The following is a 15,473-nucleotide window of genomic DNA, read 5'->3' as shown; positions in this document are numbered from 1 at the left end:
GTAATTATTGGTTTTCCAGGCGGCTTATTGGGCCTGCGCAAACCTCCTGTTTCGTCTGAGGGCCGTCTTGTCAGGGCTGTTTAGCGTCCCACCTAACACCAGGACTTGGACTTGTGCGCTTTGAGCGGCACACGGTCACTTCGGTGGGGCCTACTTGCGGATACATGCACCTTTTATAGGAGTTTAACACGGCCCTCAGACTGTCAAACCCCACCACATCCTAGACAAGCCCCACTACTCGCAGATGTCCTGGGGAGGGATCGTCAAACCCTTGGACATAGTCCCTAATTCATACCAAAATTTTAACCATACCATTTGAAAAGTAATATTAAAGTATTAAATATCGCTTAAACAATTATTTTAAAACCCATAGGGAAACTTCAGCATAGTTTCTGTCAGAATAGTGCCGGTGCGACGCGTTTTCCGTAGAGCAGCTTGTTATTAGTTTGAACATGCTGCCACAATTTGCCTCAATTAAAGATATGGACATAGTAAAATTGAATTATATAATATGAAAGAGTCGAATCTAGGATACTTATTCAAAAGGACGTATGTGATTTTGTAAACAAAGATTCAAACGTCTATTTGTCCAATCTTATAGCACTCCCACGCAAACCATGACCACAGACAGGTAGAGGAAGCCTTCGGCTACATATTGGTGGTGTTGGTTTGCGTAGGAGTGCCATCAGATTGGACAAATCGACGATTGAATCTTTGTTTACAAAATCACATACGTCCTTTTGAATAAGTACCCTAGGAATAACTTCTCTAATATACCTATGAAATATCCACATTTTTTAGGAAAACGTGTGATTTGATGTACTTGTTCACTTTGTAGAACATGTCCATGTCGAAAAACAATAAGAAAAAAAGTTTTCTTGAAAAAAACTGGTTTTAGACACGATTTTTTTAAATTTCATCATAACTCGCTACCGTTGAAAGATAGAGAGTTGGTATATTCTACGAAGTTGTTTGTATTTTCAAGCTCTATCACTTTTGTAGAGGCTCAATTTTTTTGAACGAAAATGAAAAAAAAAAATTTTTTGGATCACCCTAACAGGCGAATTTCTAGGTCAACCTAATCTTCCAAAAGATAGCTTATTTTTTGGTAAAATTTTCTTACGAAGACACCGCCTATGTCAAATCAACCGTTTGCACGCAAATAAAAAAACGCACGTTTTAGGCTTGCTGCGTCCACTGTGCAATCTAAACGTCCACCCGAGAGCTCTACGTAACATAGTCATGTTGAGGCCAAGACACCATCGTACGAATTACGGTCAGGAAGGATCTTTAGCTGGTTTGCAGCGGATATTTAGAGCCTTATTTATTCATAATAGCGTTAACCATATGAATGTGCTCAAATATTACAATAAAGGGGACATCATGACGCAGAAGTTCATCGCTATAACTCAACGCTTTTTACAAATTTCGATAAACAAATCTGTGACGCATTCAGAAAAAAAGAGGTTATAAACTATAGAGAAAGATTGTCGCCTCGGTTACCTTCGTTCTTCTGTCCGATGCATGTTGGGTTGGATTTTTTTCTATCATAACCAGCAAAAGATGTTCCGATGTTCCGAACACCGACAACAACAACAATCTGTAGATTATAACCTCTTTTATTCAGCATTCTGAGTCTCAAACATTCTCGTCCCGAAGAAGTTTCCGAGTCTTCTAAATTTAAGCTGTCGTCTAGTCTGATGAAGAATAATTAAAGCACCATAACGCTTAAAGCTAATGTTCATTTAGAATCCGGAACCATTTATTGTATTGCAGCGGCACGAAAAGTGACCGCTGCACGCATTCTTTTACAGCGGTTTGTCTACCTAGGCGCCCACTTGGTGTGGTATAAATTTCACGAAGTTTCGTGCAGCGGGTCAAAAATTATTCCAGATAGAAGCCGAAAGGAGAGAAAAAATCTGCACACCCACGTTGATAATCCTGCTCATCGACGATGGAACCTACGTCAAAATGGATTTCGGACAGCTTCCTAGCCAAAAATTCTACATGGTGACGGCACGAGGAGTAGTTCCTGCGAAGTTTAAGTTTGCTTTTTGGACAAACTTGCAAAAAAACAGATGATTTTGGCAAGGGACATGCAGCTGTGGAGCAAAGACCTAAGTGTTTGTGACGAATAAGACGATGGACTCGAAGCTGTACAAGGAGGAATGTCTCAAAAACCGCGGTCCATAAAGCCCATAAAGGTCCCGTGAAGTTTTGGCCAGATTTGGCGAGTTGCCACTACAGCCGGGAAGTCATCCAGTGGTACCGCGATAATAACGAAGATTTCATCGATAAAAACATAAATCCACGCAACTGCCCACAGCTCCGGCCCATCGAGACATTTTGGGCAGTAATGAAGCGGAAGCTTAAGAAAAGTGGAAAAACAGCTCGGGACGCGACTCAGATGACCAAAATGTGGAACAAATGTGCCAAGAAGAAGGTGCGAATTTTCACTAGAAACAAGAAGAAATGATTTGTATCAATATTTTTCCCATAAAGTGCAGTGAATTACCCTCGTTTTGATGTATTAACCTTATTTGTACGTCAATCCGTTACCGAGATACAGATGACTTTATTATTCCGGATTCTAAATGGACATAGCTTTAACCTGTTACACATTGATCGACTCGCTTTCAAGAAGTAGAAATGCCCAAGTGGCTAATAGAATAGGCTCTCATTATCTTCTTAATGGCATTACATCCCCCACTGGGACAGGGCCGCCTCGCAGCTTAGTGTTCATTGAGCACTTCCACAGTTATTAACTGCGAGCTTTCTAAGCCAGGTTACCATTTTTGCATTCGTATATCATGAGGCTAGCACGATGATACTTTTAGGCTCTCATTATGTGGACCGATATTAATGCACATGCTGGCCTCTCGCTACTCTTCTGTGGGTGTTGCAATCATAGGTGACTCAAGACTTTGAATAATACTGACGACAATTTTAACAGCCGCGTTACCACGCGATCTTCATTTTCTACTATTAGTAAGAAACAGTCCTAATGAAAAAAAAAAGATTTTTACAGTACAAATCTTCGATACCTAGTTTATATATAAAAGAAACTCAATGAACCAGTAATTGAGACCCGCAATTTTCCAAATCCATCTTCTTTCATCCGGATGGTGTATTTTTTACCCAACACCACAGGGCGTTGTTTTTAACAGCTTGCAATCGAGATTTTCCCACTCTCTAGCTGCCCTTTCATGATTCATCCATCTATGATGCAGCTACTGTGGTGGAGATGTTGGTTTTCCGTATGCGAACTTTGCACCAGCATCCTTCCCGCACCGACATCGTCATCCTTTGCGTGAATTTTACTACTCGGCTGATAGCGGAGAGGCTCTGACAAGAACCCGTCACTATCCTCATCGTTGTCGACAGCTACTCTCATAACATCACTCATCCAGCTAACCAACGCTGACTGTGTGCAGAAGTGGCAGCTACTGGCAGCAGTGGGAGATTTTAGAAATTGGGATCACGATAACACAAAGACGATAAGCTCTCACACCCTCCAAATGAGAACTTCAACGTTTTCGTTCCGGTACAGCGTTAGCCAGGGCCACATGTGTATGCGCTTTTTCCATGAGTTCGTATAGGAAGGAAGTTATCAATGGGACACTCATAACGCACTGTATCTGAATAATGTATATCAAACATCGAATTGGCATCAAGTTACTCTAGGTAATGTCTATATCAAGTGATGTAGCTTCTAAGTCTTTTATCTCTTTATTTACAGATATCCCTTAACTTTCGGAATCAAAACCCACCATATCTCCGGTTCTAAGGAAAAGCGATGAAATGAAAACAACCGAATGGCCAAAGCGAAGGCGGTGGAAAACTGCCAGCGCATCAACGTCTGAAAGGCGTTATGATGACGCTTATTGAAACGTTTTCGAGAACTACTAAGCCAGCGGTGGCGAGGCTACCAAACCGACCAGTCAAGAACCCTCTCTTGGATGATTGTTCTCATTTCCATTCAGGATCACCCACGTGGCGGCTTGGGCTGCGAACGTATGTTTGATGGACAGTGATTTGTGTAACGTAGAAAAACTTGACATAAAAATTTAATCATTCATCTAAGTATTCAAAATCAAATGAAGCAGATCCAAAGATTATCGAGAACAACTCATATCTCATTGAAATCGATTCTAATCCCACGAGATACAAATATATTACAAAATCGACTCAAATTAAATTCAAGCCTAACCCGAATTTGGACTCACACTCTTCTAGCTCCAAACACAATTTCCCACTGTGCATTGCATTGAAAATTGCTGTAAACTTTGCCTTGTTTGACCTGCCCTCTACGCTCTACCATACTTATTTTCGATGCTTCCTATATTCCGAAAAAAGGATCCCTCCCCTCATCTGCTTCAACGCCTTCAATCACTGGCTAACCCCGAATAATCTAACCTCTCGGTATGTTGTTCTAGCTATAGGCCATCGGGTAGCAGTCTGCACTCGGTGAACGGGATATTTTGACCCGACTTGCCAGAGAGTTCGCACATATTTGTGGTTTAGAAGTTGGCCTCCCGCCATCGTACACCAGCTACCATAGTCAGTAGTGGTGGGCTAAACTTTCGGGAAGTATCCGTTTTTTGAACTGGTCTGCCTGCCTGCCTGCTCGACTCGAAGTGATTGTGATTGTTTATGATGTGCTGCGGATATCGGACTCGTACGGAGGGAATTCTCGATGGATCCCATCATGCTCGCTCGTATAGCAGGGGCGAGGCCGGTTCAGAGGTGAAAGTTTAACGTTTTGGTTTGGGAGCTGCAATCTGGCCACTGACTGCCGGACTGCCGGATTGGTTTGGCTGCTGGCATGATGGTTGATGGTACGTCCTGGGAAATATCGGGAGAAACCAAAATGCAGAAAACTTCTACCTTCAGCATCTGGGAGGGAAGAGAAGTTGTTGGTATCAAAGGCAGAGGAAGAAAGTATTCTGCTGCGTGTTTTCGGATTCGTCGAGTGGTGCGGCTTGTTCAAGGCAGATTCCGCTCCAAGTTGGTATTATTTTCAAATCATTGATTTCTAATTGGTGGTGGCACTTTGGCAGCACCGGAAGGTAGGACGAATCAAGCTGAATAAAAGACGAATGTTTGTGGGCCTGAGGCGTTCGACAGCAGTAGCAATCGGTTGGTGAAAGTTTTTCTTTGTTTAGGTAGTTTTGATTGAACTTTGAATTGGCTTGGAACCGCAAAACACTTTGTGGTGATTTCGGTTCGATAGTCTGTTAGTGACTTTTGGACAAAATATTAAATATTGGAATAGGTTGAAAACTTCGGTGTGGAAATTTTAAGCAGTTTTTTTAATATAAGTAAAACCCGTACTGCCCATAAAAGCACAACTGTCCCATATAGATAGGAAATCAAGCAAAGATAGGAAAGTTCTGATTCCAGCGAAAGCATAGTAATATAGAACATAAATTAAATAACTCGACAAATAAGTGAAAATATCTCAATGAGGTTTTTTACGCTGTGTCTACTTTCATCTATTAAATAAATTAAATTAAATAATTAAATATTATTACATAAAAGCTATCCAAACTATTCAAGATGATATTCAATTTACACAAAAGTAACCGTTGTATTATCGTTCTTTATCCTATCAAAAGTAATTTACAATCTTCGTAACTGCCGGAATTCCAAGATTTTGTTGGATAATTCATCTAACATTTCTTCAGAGGAATTTTCTGGAGTGTATTTGAAGAATTCTCCAAAAAATCGTAGCCAATGAAAGTGCCAGAGATGTTAAAAAAATCCAAGATTTTTTTCTCTTTTTCTGTAAATTTTGAAATGACTTCAGATATTTGCTTGTCATGATACACCCTGGACGGAAACAATAATAACGCATTCACTGATTTCTATACAAAATGGTCATGTTTGAAGATCAAAATCTCGATTTCTAGCGATTAGATTGAGGACATTTTGGCATCCCGGCCTAAAATGGCCTACATTTTCAATAAATGATAAATGTTTTTTATATGCATGCTTGCTGAAAAGGCACGTCTTAGTTGGAAATAATGGCCGTTAAAAATATTTAATTAACTTTTTGTCCTACTGGTCTCCGAAAGGTCAGTGGGGGGGGGATATCTTCTCTATATAATAAAAATGAAATGGTCTGTGTTCGTATCCGCATAACTCGAAAACGGCTGGATGGATTTTCTTCCTTCCTTCAGCAGAAACGTTCATTACAGTTTCCGACGGGTTTATATGATATTTCCTCATGTGAAAATCAAGGGCAAGATTAATTAAATCAAGAAAAACTAAAATTAACATTTGTATGGAAATTTCGCATGAGCAATTCCCAACACACGCATTTCCGACTACTATGCAGGACAACGTCTGCCGGGTCGACTAAGTGAAAAATAAATATTGAAATAAAAAAAATCAAAAAACTCCTCGGATTTGTTAATGAATGATTCTGATCTTCAAATATGATCATTTTGTATGAAAAGCAGCGAATCCATTATAATTATTTCCGGAAGTGCAGCCGTAATCTAAAAAAGTGACATATACACCATTTTCTAAACGTGTTGGTAACGACTACTACTCGTCGAATCCTTCAACAGAAAAAAGGAATACATGCATGTTATAATTTGGCGCATACGTCGCTTTTTCAAATTACGGCAGTAAGGGAGCAACTGGCAAGAGTGGGGGCTAAAAACAGCGACTCGCAGGTCCAATCTAGGAACCTTCGGCAAGCAGAAAATAAAATACATAATAATTAATTAGGAACTATAGTATACACACTTTAAAAAACGTTAAAACCTGGTCGACAAAACTGGACAAAGGAAATCAATCACGGTAGGGGTGAAGTTGTCTTTCGCCGGGTGGCCAACTGTGGCTGTGCGGATGTCCAAGAATCCAACGGTTGAGTCGCTCTGTTCTCCGGAGTTCAATCATTGCAGCCAGCCAAACTAAGCGCATCACATCAATCCATAAAACCATTCGAAAAGGGAAACTTTTTTCAGAGCGAAGGATTTCCGCAAAAAAAACTATTCAGAGTGGAGGATTTCCGCAATAAACTGATCAGAACGTCAGTTAAACGATGACAATATTCAGATCGCAATTAAAACAAAAGAGAAAAAAAATCGCTAAAAGCGTGATTCACTCTGAGAGCAACAGTCCATAGTCCATGGCAACAGTCCATGGTCCAAGGCAACAGGCCATGGTCGGTTGGTGTCAAGATTAGGAGACGATGTTAGCGAAGTTTAGAAGAAGACCCCCTTCCCTGCTGACCTTGTTGAGATTATGGTTGACGAGCAGAGGACTTATGACCCGAGTTATGGTGCCGCTGAGGAGGAAGGGAACTTACAGCCCTGGGAATACCAGGGAGGCCCGCACATCTTCGTGGGTGGGACGTATACCCGGGTTGAAGTGCCTGGGAAGTCCAAGCTGGAACTGGATCTAATGCTACAGTCCTCCATCTTTGAGGAAGCAGGAGGCGGAGGCGGGAGTTGACTAGCTGGTTCTTGAGACTGGCTGACGATCTTTTTGATCCAGGCTTTAACGTCATTCGAGGGAACCGATGTTGTGAAACGCCGGCCTTAATGACCGACTCCAGCCAAAATGTCCGCAGTGACGTTCCCTGGCACCTTACAGTGCCCGGGAATCTAGGCGAAGGTTGTCGACTGTTGTTTGCAAGTGAGGATGGACCCAGGGGTGTTTTGGGTGGTCGCTTTGTAGCGCAGCGATGGCACTGGCAGAATCAGTCAGAACTAGGACCGGTTTGTCGGAGGGGGTAGTAGCGGCAATCAACAGAGCTGCGGTTTCCGCCGAGAAGACGCTGCATTGTGCAGGAAGGCTGTCCGAGACCGTTAGGTTGCTCCCAGTAACGCCTAAGCCGACCCCTTCTCTCGAAAGGGAACAGAAGTGTAGTAATGCTCATGGTTCCTAAACTCGGTGTTTAACAACTCGGCGACCCATCTTCAGAAAGCTTCCATGTTGTCCCCGCTTTTAAAGCACCTCGAAATGTAGCTGTTTATGTTGGCTGTGGAGGAATGTCAGCTCCTCGCTCCACCGGGGGAAGACTGACGCCGGCCATCGTGTGCATGATCCGATCCCCTTGAACAAGGAGAGGGTTCCTATGGTTTCTGGACGAAGCGGAAGCGTATGCGGCGGCATTTAGACAAATAGCCGCCTGCACACGATGGCAAAACGGCAGGACTTCGCAGGCAGCCTCGGCGGGTGATGCAGGAAGCAATCCGGAAGCTATGAGGAGATATTGGTTGAAGACTGGAGAGAGCATGTTGACAAGGTTGCACAAGCCAGTTCCAGTCCGTACAGCAGTCTGCTGTCAGCCAGCGCTTGGCCAATACCATACCTAGTGGTCCTGTTGTTTGTCCTATACGGTTTTGATAAAGTTTAGTTTAGCCGCTCATTGCACACATGCCCGCGGCTGCTTCTTCTGGCCGACATGGTGAAGCCGACCGACGTGGCCCACCGATGAACTGCAATAACCGCTGCTCCGGTTCGGATACGAGTTCGCGCCGGAGTGTCTCCGACTACCACAAGTAGGATGTCATCCACGTAAACAAAAATGTAGATGTTCTTGGAGAGGCCATTCATGGTAACCAAGGTTACTGCCAGAACAGACTTCTTCGGGACCCCAGTCTCCTCTGGGAAGGTTTTGGAGGCGGAATCACCAATAAAGACCTGGAAAGACCGGAGGAAGAAGATGTGCACAAAGACTAGGATTTTACCAGTGAAACCCCAGTACACCAGCTGATTGGACACTAGTGGAGTCCAAGTGCGGTTAAACGCCTTCGAAATATTCAGAGAAAGTAAATCGACGTGTTTCCCTTGGTCAAAGGCGCTTTGGAGTACGTCTTCTAATCCGGCAAAGTGCAAACTAGCCCCATACCCAACGAAGGGCTTTGGATCCTTTGGCCGAGAACTGATCTGAGGGATGTATAGACCAGCGGCGTCGAGGACAATCTTGGAGAAGTCGGGAAGGGTAAGCGAGGTAAATGTGCTCCGAACTCTCGTCAAATGCTGCTATCAAAGGACTCCCAGTCGGCGGCATCATAACGCCATCGCGGCCTCTTGGAAGCGGTAGGGGGAGAAGCGTTGGCAGTAACTAAATTAGAAAATGATTGCTCCCAAAGAGGTCGGAAGCAACCTCCCAATGCAACACGAGAAGGAGGGGCCTGATGTTGTCCACGTCGATGACGGTGGCCGAATGGCCATTAAAAAAGAAGGGTGAACCATCCGTTTAGGGGAACTAAATCTGCCTCCTCGAAAGCTTCGAGTAGGGCAACCCCACGGGGGTCCGACCTGGTGCCTCCCAATAAAAGAAGGGGAGACGGGGTCTAACTGATGATGTCACTCACCTTTTGTGTGATGGCAGGAAGCGGTCCACAGGGGAGGACTCCAACGACTGAGGGGTCTTCACGAAACTGAGAACGTCAAAGGAGATCTCCCGGAGGATCCCTATCGCCACGTAGTGCCGGATATTTGTACCTACCTTGCAAACCATTTGTATTTGCTTCAAGGGAACGGTCAATGGAGGCTGGTAGGATGTGGTTGACCGACTGGAGGGCTATGAACCAGGGTGAATTATCGTTTGTCAACAGTTCCAGGTTGAGCAGGTTGCTCCAAAAGCCGTTAAAATTCCACTGAAGACAAAGTTTGACTTCTAAGGGAAGCGTAGGGGTCAGAAAAGAGGCAGAAGTGTTTCCAAGAACCGTACCGGACGCAGATAGGGGCGATGATGACGTTGTATCAGTTGCGTTGCGCTGATCAGAAGAGAGCGATTTGGGAGTCGGAGTGGATATCCTCGGAGGTATCCGGAAGGGTACTTGTTGCAAAACTTTGCCTAGCACCGCACATCCAGCCGTAGAAATTGTGTTCGCCCACTGGATGAGTAATACTACTATGTCAGGTACTTAGAACAATAGGGAAAATCAATCTCGGTATCTATTGCGGCAGAAAGTAAACAAGCGTGAGAGCCTACATTAGCTGAAATTTAATTTCTCTTAGTTATCTACTTAAAATTACCAACAAATTGTCTATCCTACCTAAAAATAGTGTGAATTTGATACCTTATACTATATTATTGCTAAAACCTATAAATAATCGTCGAACAAGAAAAATAGTGCGGCAATTCTGAATCGTAGGTTAGTTCCATGCAGTCCTTAATTATTGCTATAAGCTAAAGTGAACTTACTGTATTAATCCTTATTGTCTAGTTCTATTCCAAATACTGCGGTCGCATACAAGTAATATTACATAAAGCAAACATAATTCACATCACGACAGGTAAAAGGTATACATTTAGTAAGAACGAAAACTGAACTTAACCGCCTTATTGTATTTGTAGCATTTCGATCCCAGATTCTAAAACTAAATACGAAGGAACATACAAAAGGGACACTAAACGTAAGTCTGCTTATATCTAGGCTTATATGGCTAAAAACTAGAAATGAAACTATAGTAGATTACACATATATACAACTAGAAACATATTATGTACAATGAATGCTAATCTACCGTATTGGACCCCTTTTCTGGTAGGAAATTTTTCACGTCGTCATCAGTTTATGCAATAAATACACGTCGTTCAAATATTTGGAAATTCATCTCTATTTCGTTACCTTCGCAACAGTACTGTTGCAGACGGGAGTGTCTTGGATGGTCGAACATGTGTGACCTCTAGACATAAGGAGCTGGATTAGATTTGATGACATACTGGCAATTGTATGACTTATCACTCGGGTTGGAGTCCCCGAGATGCCTAGAACGCTGGATCTCTTGAGACTTATAACCCGGGTTGGTGTCCCCGGGATGCCCAGGAAGCGGTCAAATGGACTCATTTCCAGGGATAGAGGTCCCAGGGTGCCATAAGCAGCACATACTCATGGTCTACCTACTCGATGGTCTTGTTGGCTCAGCTTGCTGCAACTCGATAGCTAGCATCCCCCGTCGTCCGTCGGGGAAGAACGAAGTGTCCCGATAAAACCTGACAGGAATCGTTTGCTTCCCCCGGAGTCAACCAAGAAGCCCAAGAGAAATTTCCAAATTTCTCCCTGAAGGAATTTCTGAAGATTTTGCAGATATTCCCAGGAGAATTCCTGTAGGGTTCTCAAAGAAATTTGTATATAGGAAGCACTGCAGAAATATAGAAAATAGATTACTGAGGAATTTTTAAAGAAACTCCGATGATTGTCCGTAGGAAATCTTTAAGGAATTTCTGGAGTCCCAGTAATCTAGGTGACCTACGAGCTGGCTTTACGTCACGTGGCCAACCTCCGTCGCACTATAGTTACCCATAGAGGAAAGATCATCCGTCTCAAGGCACTCGTTCAGGAATAGTCCTTGAAATTACTCTTTTCCAGGACCCACCATCTCAGGCAATGTAATCAGCTCAAAATCAAACATTGAACATTGTGAAGTTCAAGTTCACCAAATGCACATTAGCGCTGAATCAGCTCTCCACACCGCCGATAAAGACGCTTTCTCTCAAATTCCTTCACAGCACAAATAAGACACGACACGACAATAAAGACAAATAAAGTCAGGCCGGCTCATCACCTCGTCCATATCTATCAGAAAATCATGCAGCCTAGATCTACTCGGAAAGTGAAATAGAACGAGCGTGGAAATCAAGAATAAGGGGCTTACAGTACAGACGATAGCATTTTCGGGCGGAACACCTCAGAACACGACAGATCGGCTCTTCCGTGGAGAACGAACACGGCCCGTTCGAGCCTCAACGTTTTCTGGACCGAGACGAAACATTTGTAAGGAGGGCATGAGTGATGCGGCGCTGTTGAGTTCCATTAAGCATCTTCTGCAGGACGATGCAATCAACTGGTACGCCACTTCACAACGATTCGTAGATTCTCCGTCTGGAGGCCAGTTTCAGGTTCTAAGGAAGGGAAGAGTTGTTCGCAAAATACTTCAGCTTTTTTATACAAGCCCAAGCCCTGATGATAGATGGGACACTAACCAGATCTGACAATAAGCCGCTCGTGAACCCAATAATTACGAACGACATAAGAAATAATACGAATCGATACAACTGGTAACGACCTAGCCGACGAATGAAGGATTACGACACGACTGAAAACTTGGAACATGGAACTGTAAGTCATGACAACAGCCAACGATGCAGCCACCTCCCACGGAATGGTAGCCCGGAGAACCTTTTTCCTTTCAAGAATATCCACAAGGCCACGTGGAGTTCACCTTACCTTACCTTTCAAGCTTTTTTTATGTATTTTTTTAATCCACCGGAGCAAACGAGCTCTTCAGGATGAGATCTGCAGGATTATGTTTTATAGAACCACCTTTCTGAAAAATCAAATACGAAAAACCATTTTACAAGAACACGTCTCATATTTTTTTAAACATTCAGCATTAAACAAAATTTTGATTTTTTAAAGTGTTATGTCCAAAATATTAATCGCAACAAGTTGCTTTCGACTGGCATTCTATTGATTAGTAATTATAGCGATTATAAAAAATCTGGTTTCGATTTTTAGTTTGTCATGAAAGGAGATCGAAGTACATCCAAATGTTAAAAGCCATTTTTTTGAAAAATTAATTGGACTCGTAATTCTTTCCATAGAAAAATGGCTTACCGCTGCTTGTGGGAAATGTGTGCGTTTTTTTATCTTTCACAAAAAGACTGGATGGAAATTTTCCATCCTAACCGCGCGCTAACAATTTATTTTTATAGTTGGTAGCAACAGTTTTTCTTTGATTTCTGCAGCGCGATCCTCCCGACGACAGCCAACGCCAACGGTCAAGTCACTGCCGCTGCCGCCGCCGCCCCTTCGCTGGGCCAGAGCCAGCAATGGTGGTTAAAATTATTCCTCATCATCATACAAGAGGAGTTTTTCCCGACGCCATTCTGTCCGCGTGGCTCAATCAATGCATCTACCTTTCCTAGACTAGCAGTCTGAATAGCGGAACCATAACTGGTCCATTCGAGTTTCACTAACAGACAGGTATTGGAATGGGATAGTAGAACATATTTCGTTTAATGATAGATACTATGTAAATTAATGTACATTCGTTGATAAATGTAAAATGTTTAAACTTTCTAAGAAGACCGAAATCAATCAATAAACAATAAACATGCTGGAAAAGTAGAGTTACTGCACCTGACTTCATCTCATAACTCCTATGTTTACCCGATCATGAACGAAGCAATGCAGAAAAATAATTTGATCCACATTTTTGCGATTTTTTTGCAAAAAGAAGCGAGAACTTTTGAGTTGTAGGGCGGGTGTACCAATTGTCGCCATACATAAGAACAGCTATTTTTTAAAATAAGTAAAACGCATGTGGGTGAACTTTATATATCAAGCGAAAGGTTTTACTTCCTGCTCCTTAGAACAGCTGTGAAAACCAGAATATTTTTTTTATCCTCAAAATTAATTAATCTATAATAGGAACGCATGCACCAGTTGTGGCACTATTCCTAATTTTGGTTCCTTATTTGGCAAATCCCATTGTTTTCTTATGGGATTGGCCAAAAAGGGACCACTAGTGCGACAACTGGTGCAAAGGACGTTAAAAATTAAGCAAAATCAATTTTTACAATTATGCTTTGCTTGTTTTGGAGAAGATCAAATGTTTTATCGTATCATATGAATATGCTTAATGAATATGAACTTGGTTTGCGGTGATTTGATTGGCCATTTGGCATATAAAGCACTAGTGCGACAACTAGTGCTATAGCCACGACTGGTACATCTAGCCTATATTCATTTCTTTCGCAATTTGATAAACTTCTGATGAGATGGAGATGGGAACCGTTCTCCTACATGGCTTCTAAACTAAGACTACGAATGATAGCTTAATCAAGGAAATAAAATTTCAATTGATTAGTGAATCCACTTGTCACTAATGGTGAGTTTAATCATTCCGATTTTTTCTCCACTCACCCGCTATCAAAGGAGCTCAAAGCTTGGTTGAAAAAAATCGCCACAACTCACACGTGCGCATGAATAGGAAGCGGAAAATCTCTGCTTTTGATTGCACATTTATTGAAATAGATTAATTTTCAACTTGTGCGTTGGGTCCGGCACAGGTGCGGTGTGGTCCGGTCACGATTCATCGTCCTCGTCGCCGGTCGTTATCGCACCATAGAAAGGGGAGCAGTATTTTTGCCTGCGGCCACCGCTGCACTTTTCAACGCTAAACATTAAACCCATCATTGCTGCCATCATCCTCATCGTCGTCGTCATGGAGAAGGAAAAATGGTCTGGTAAAATGCAACCTGCACTATCATCATCGGGGGAGATTGTTCCGAGCTGGAAAGTTCTGGCAAGGCTGAATTGACGTTCAAGCAAACTAAGAAATGATGATTTATAAATAAGGATTAAATGTTTCTTAATGGTTTCTAGGCGAAGTTCCAAATAACATGTACAAGCGCCAACTGCATTTATGCGGAATTTTAAACTTTATATTTTTGCTTTTATATTTATTTATGGAACAGTTAATAAGTAACACAAACTTTTTCGGTGAATATATCATAATGGGACTGACATGAGATCATTATGCATGTCGATGATCAAAATGGTCACATACCTGTCTCACATCCAGTATTTTCTTGACGAAAAAGCCTTTTAACTATCTGAGTTATGTTTACTAATACACGCAGGGGTTAGACAAAAAGGTTGAGAAAGGCAAAATTTTGGATAAATTCAAGTTTTTGCTAAGCCGTTTTAATAAGCCTAAGTTTTAATAAGCCGAAATCAATACACATAGAAATTCTTCTAGTTTTCTGTCTTTGTTCTGTATTTTGGATAGGTCTACGGACACCGGAGATGTTCCGGTATTTCTAAGGTTATTTTGATTCTTATTATTTGTGACATGAATATTCTCTCAGAAACTAGAATTGATTTTTCGAATGTTTCTGAAAGCATCGTCTAGCAAAGACATGAAGTTTAATACCCATATTTTTATAATTTCGATCTAGGGGAACGGTTCGGCACTTCATTCCATAGCTCCTATTTCCATCCTATCAAAAACAAAGCAATGAAAAAGAAATTGGATTGTTTCTTATTTTTGTGATTTTTTTCCACCAGTGAGCACGTGTGTTAGCAAAAAGAAGCGACGAGATTGGTGCTGTATTTCCTTGTTTTGCGATCAGATTAATATATGTTCAGTGAGATGAAAAACGGAACAGTTCACCTATTATCATTTGATCACATTTCCGGTACCGGTTTTACGGAAATGGTCATATCTCTGTGTATAATGGCAAGAATTTCGTCGTGCAATGGTTCAAGTTTTTCTAAAATCGGAATCGGACAGTAATTTGATCGCATATGCCATTTGGCCGAACAAACTATTAGGGCGAAAACCATCTGACCGGAAGTCATTCGTCCAAAAAAGTCGTTTGGCCGAAATGGACATACGGCCGAAAATGTCAATCGGCCGAACTGGTCATTTGACCGAAAAGGACGGTTGACTAAATAATGACTTATTGGCCAAAATATGCGTTTGACAAAAAA

General features: G+C 42.1%; 1 pseudogene; it reads right to left on the bottom strand.

Moving 5' to 3' along the window:
* The window catches only part of LOC134206822 (uncharacterized), a 68,356-nt pseudogene extending 58,872 nt beyond the window's left edge, over positions 1-9,484 (bottom strand).
* Positions 9,485-15,473: the final 5,989 nt, after the last annotated feature.

This window comes from Armigeres subalbatus, chromosome 1, assembly GCF_024139115.2.
Source record: "Armigeres subalbatus isolate Guangzhou_Male chromosome 1, GZ_Asu_2, whole genome shotgun sequence".
Lineage (NCBI taxonomy): Eukaryota > Metazoa > Arthropoda > Insecta > Diptera > Culicidae > Armigeres > Armigeres subalbatus.
This window is presented reverse-complemented; position numbering and strand designations above follow the sequence as displayed.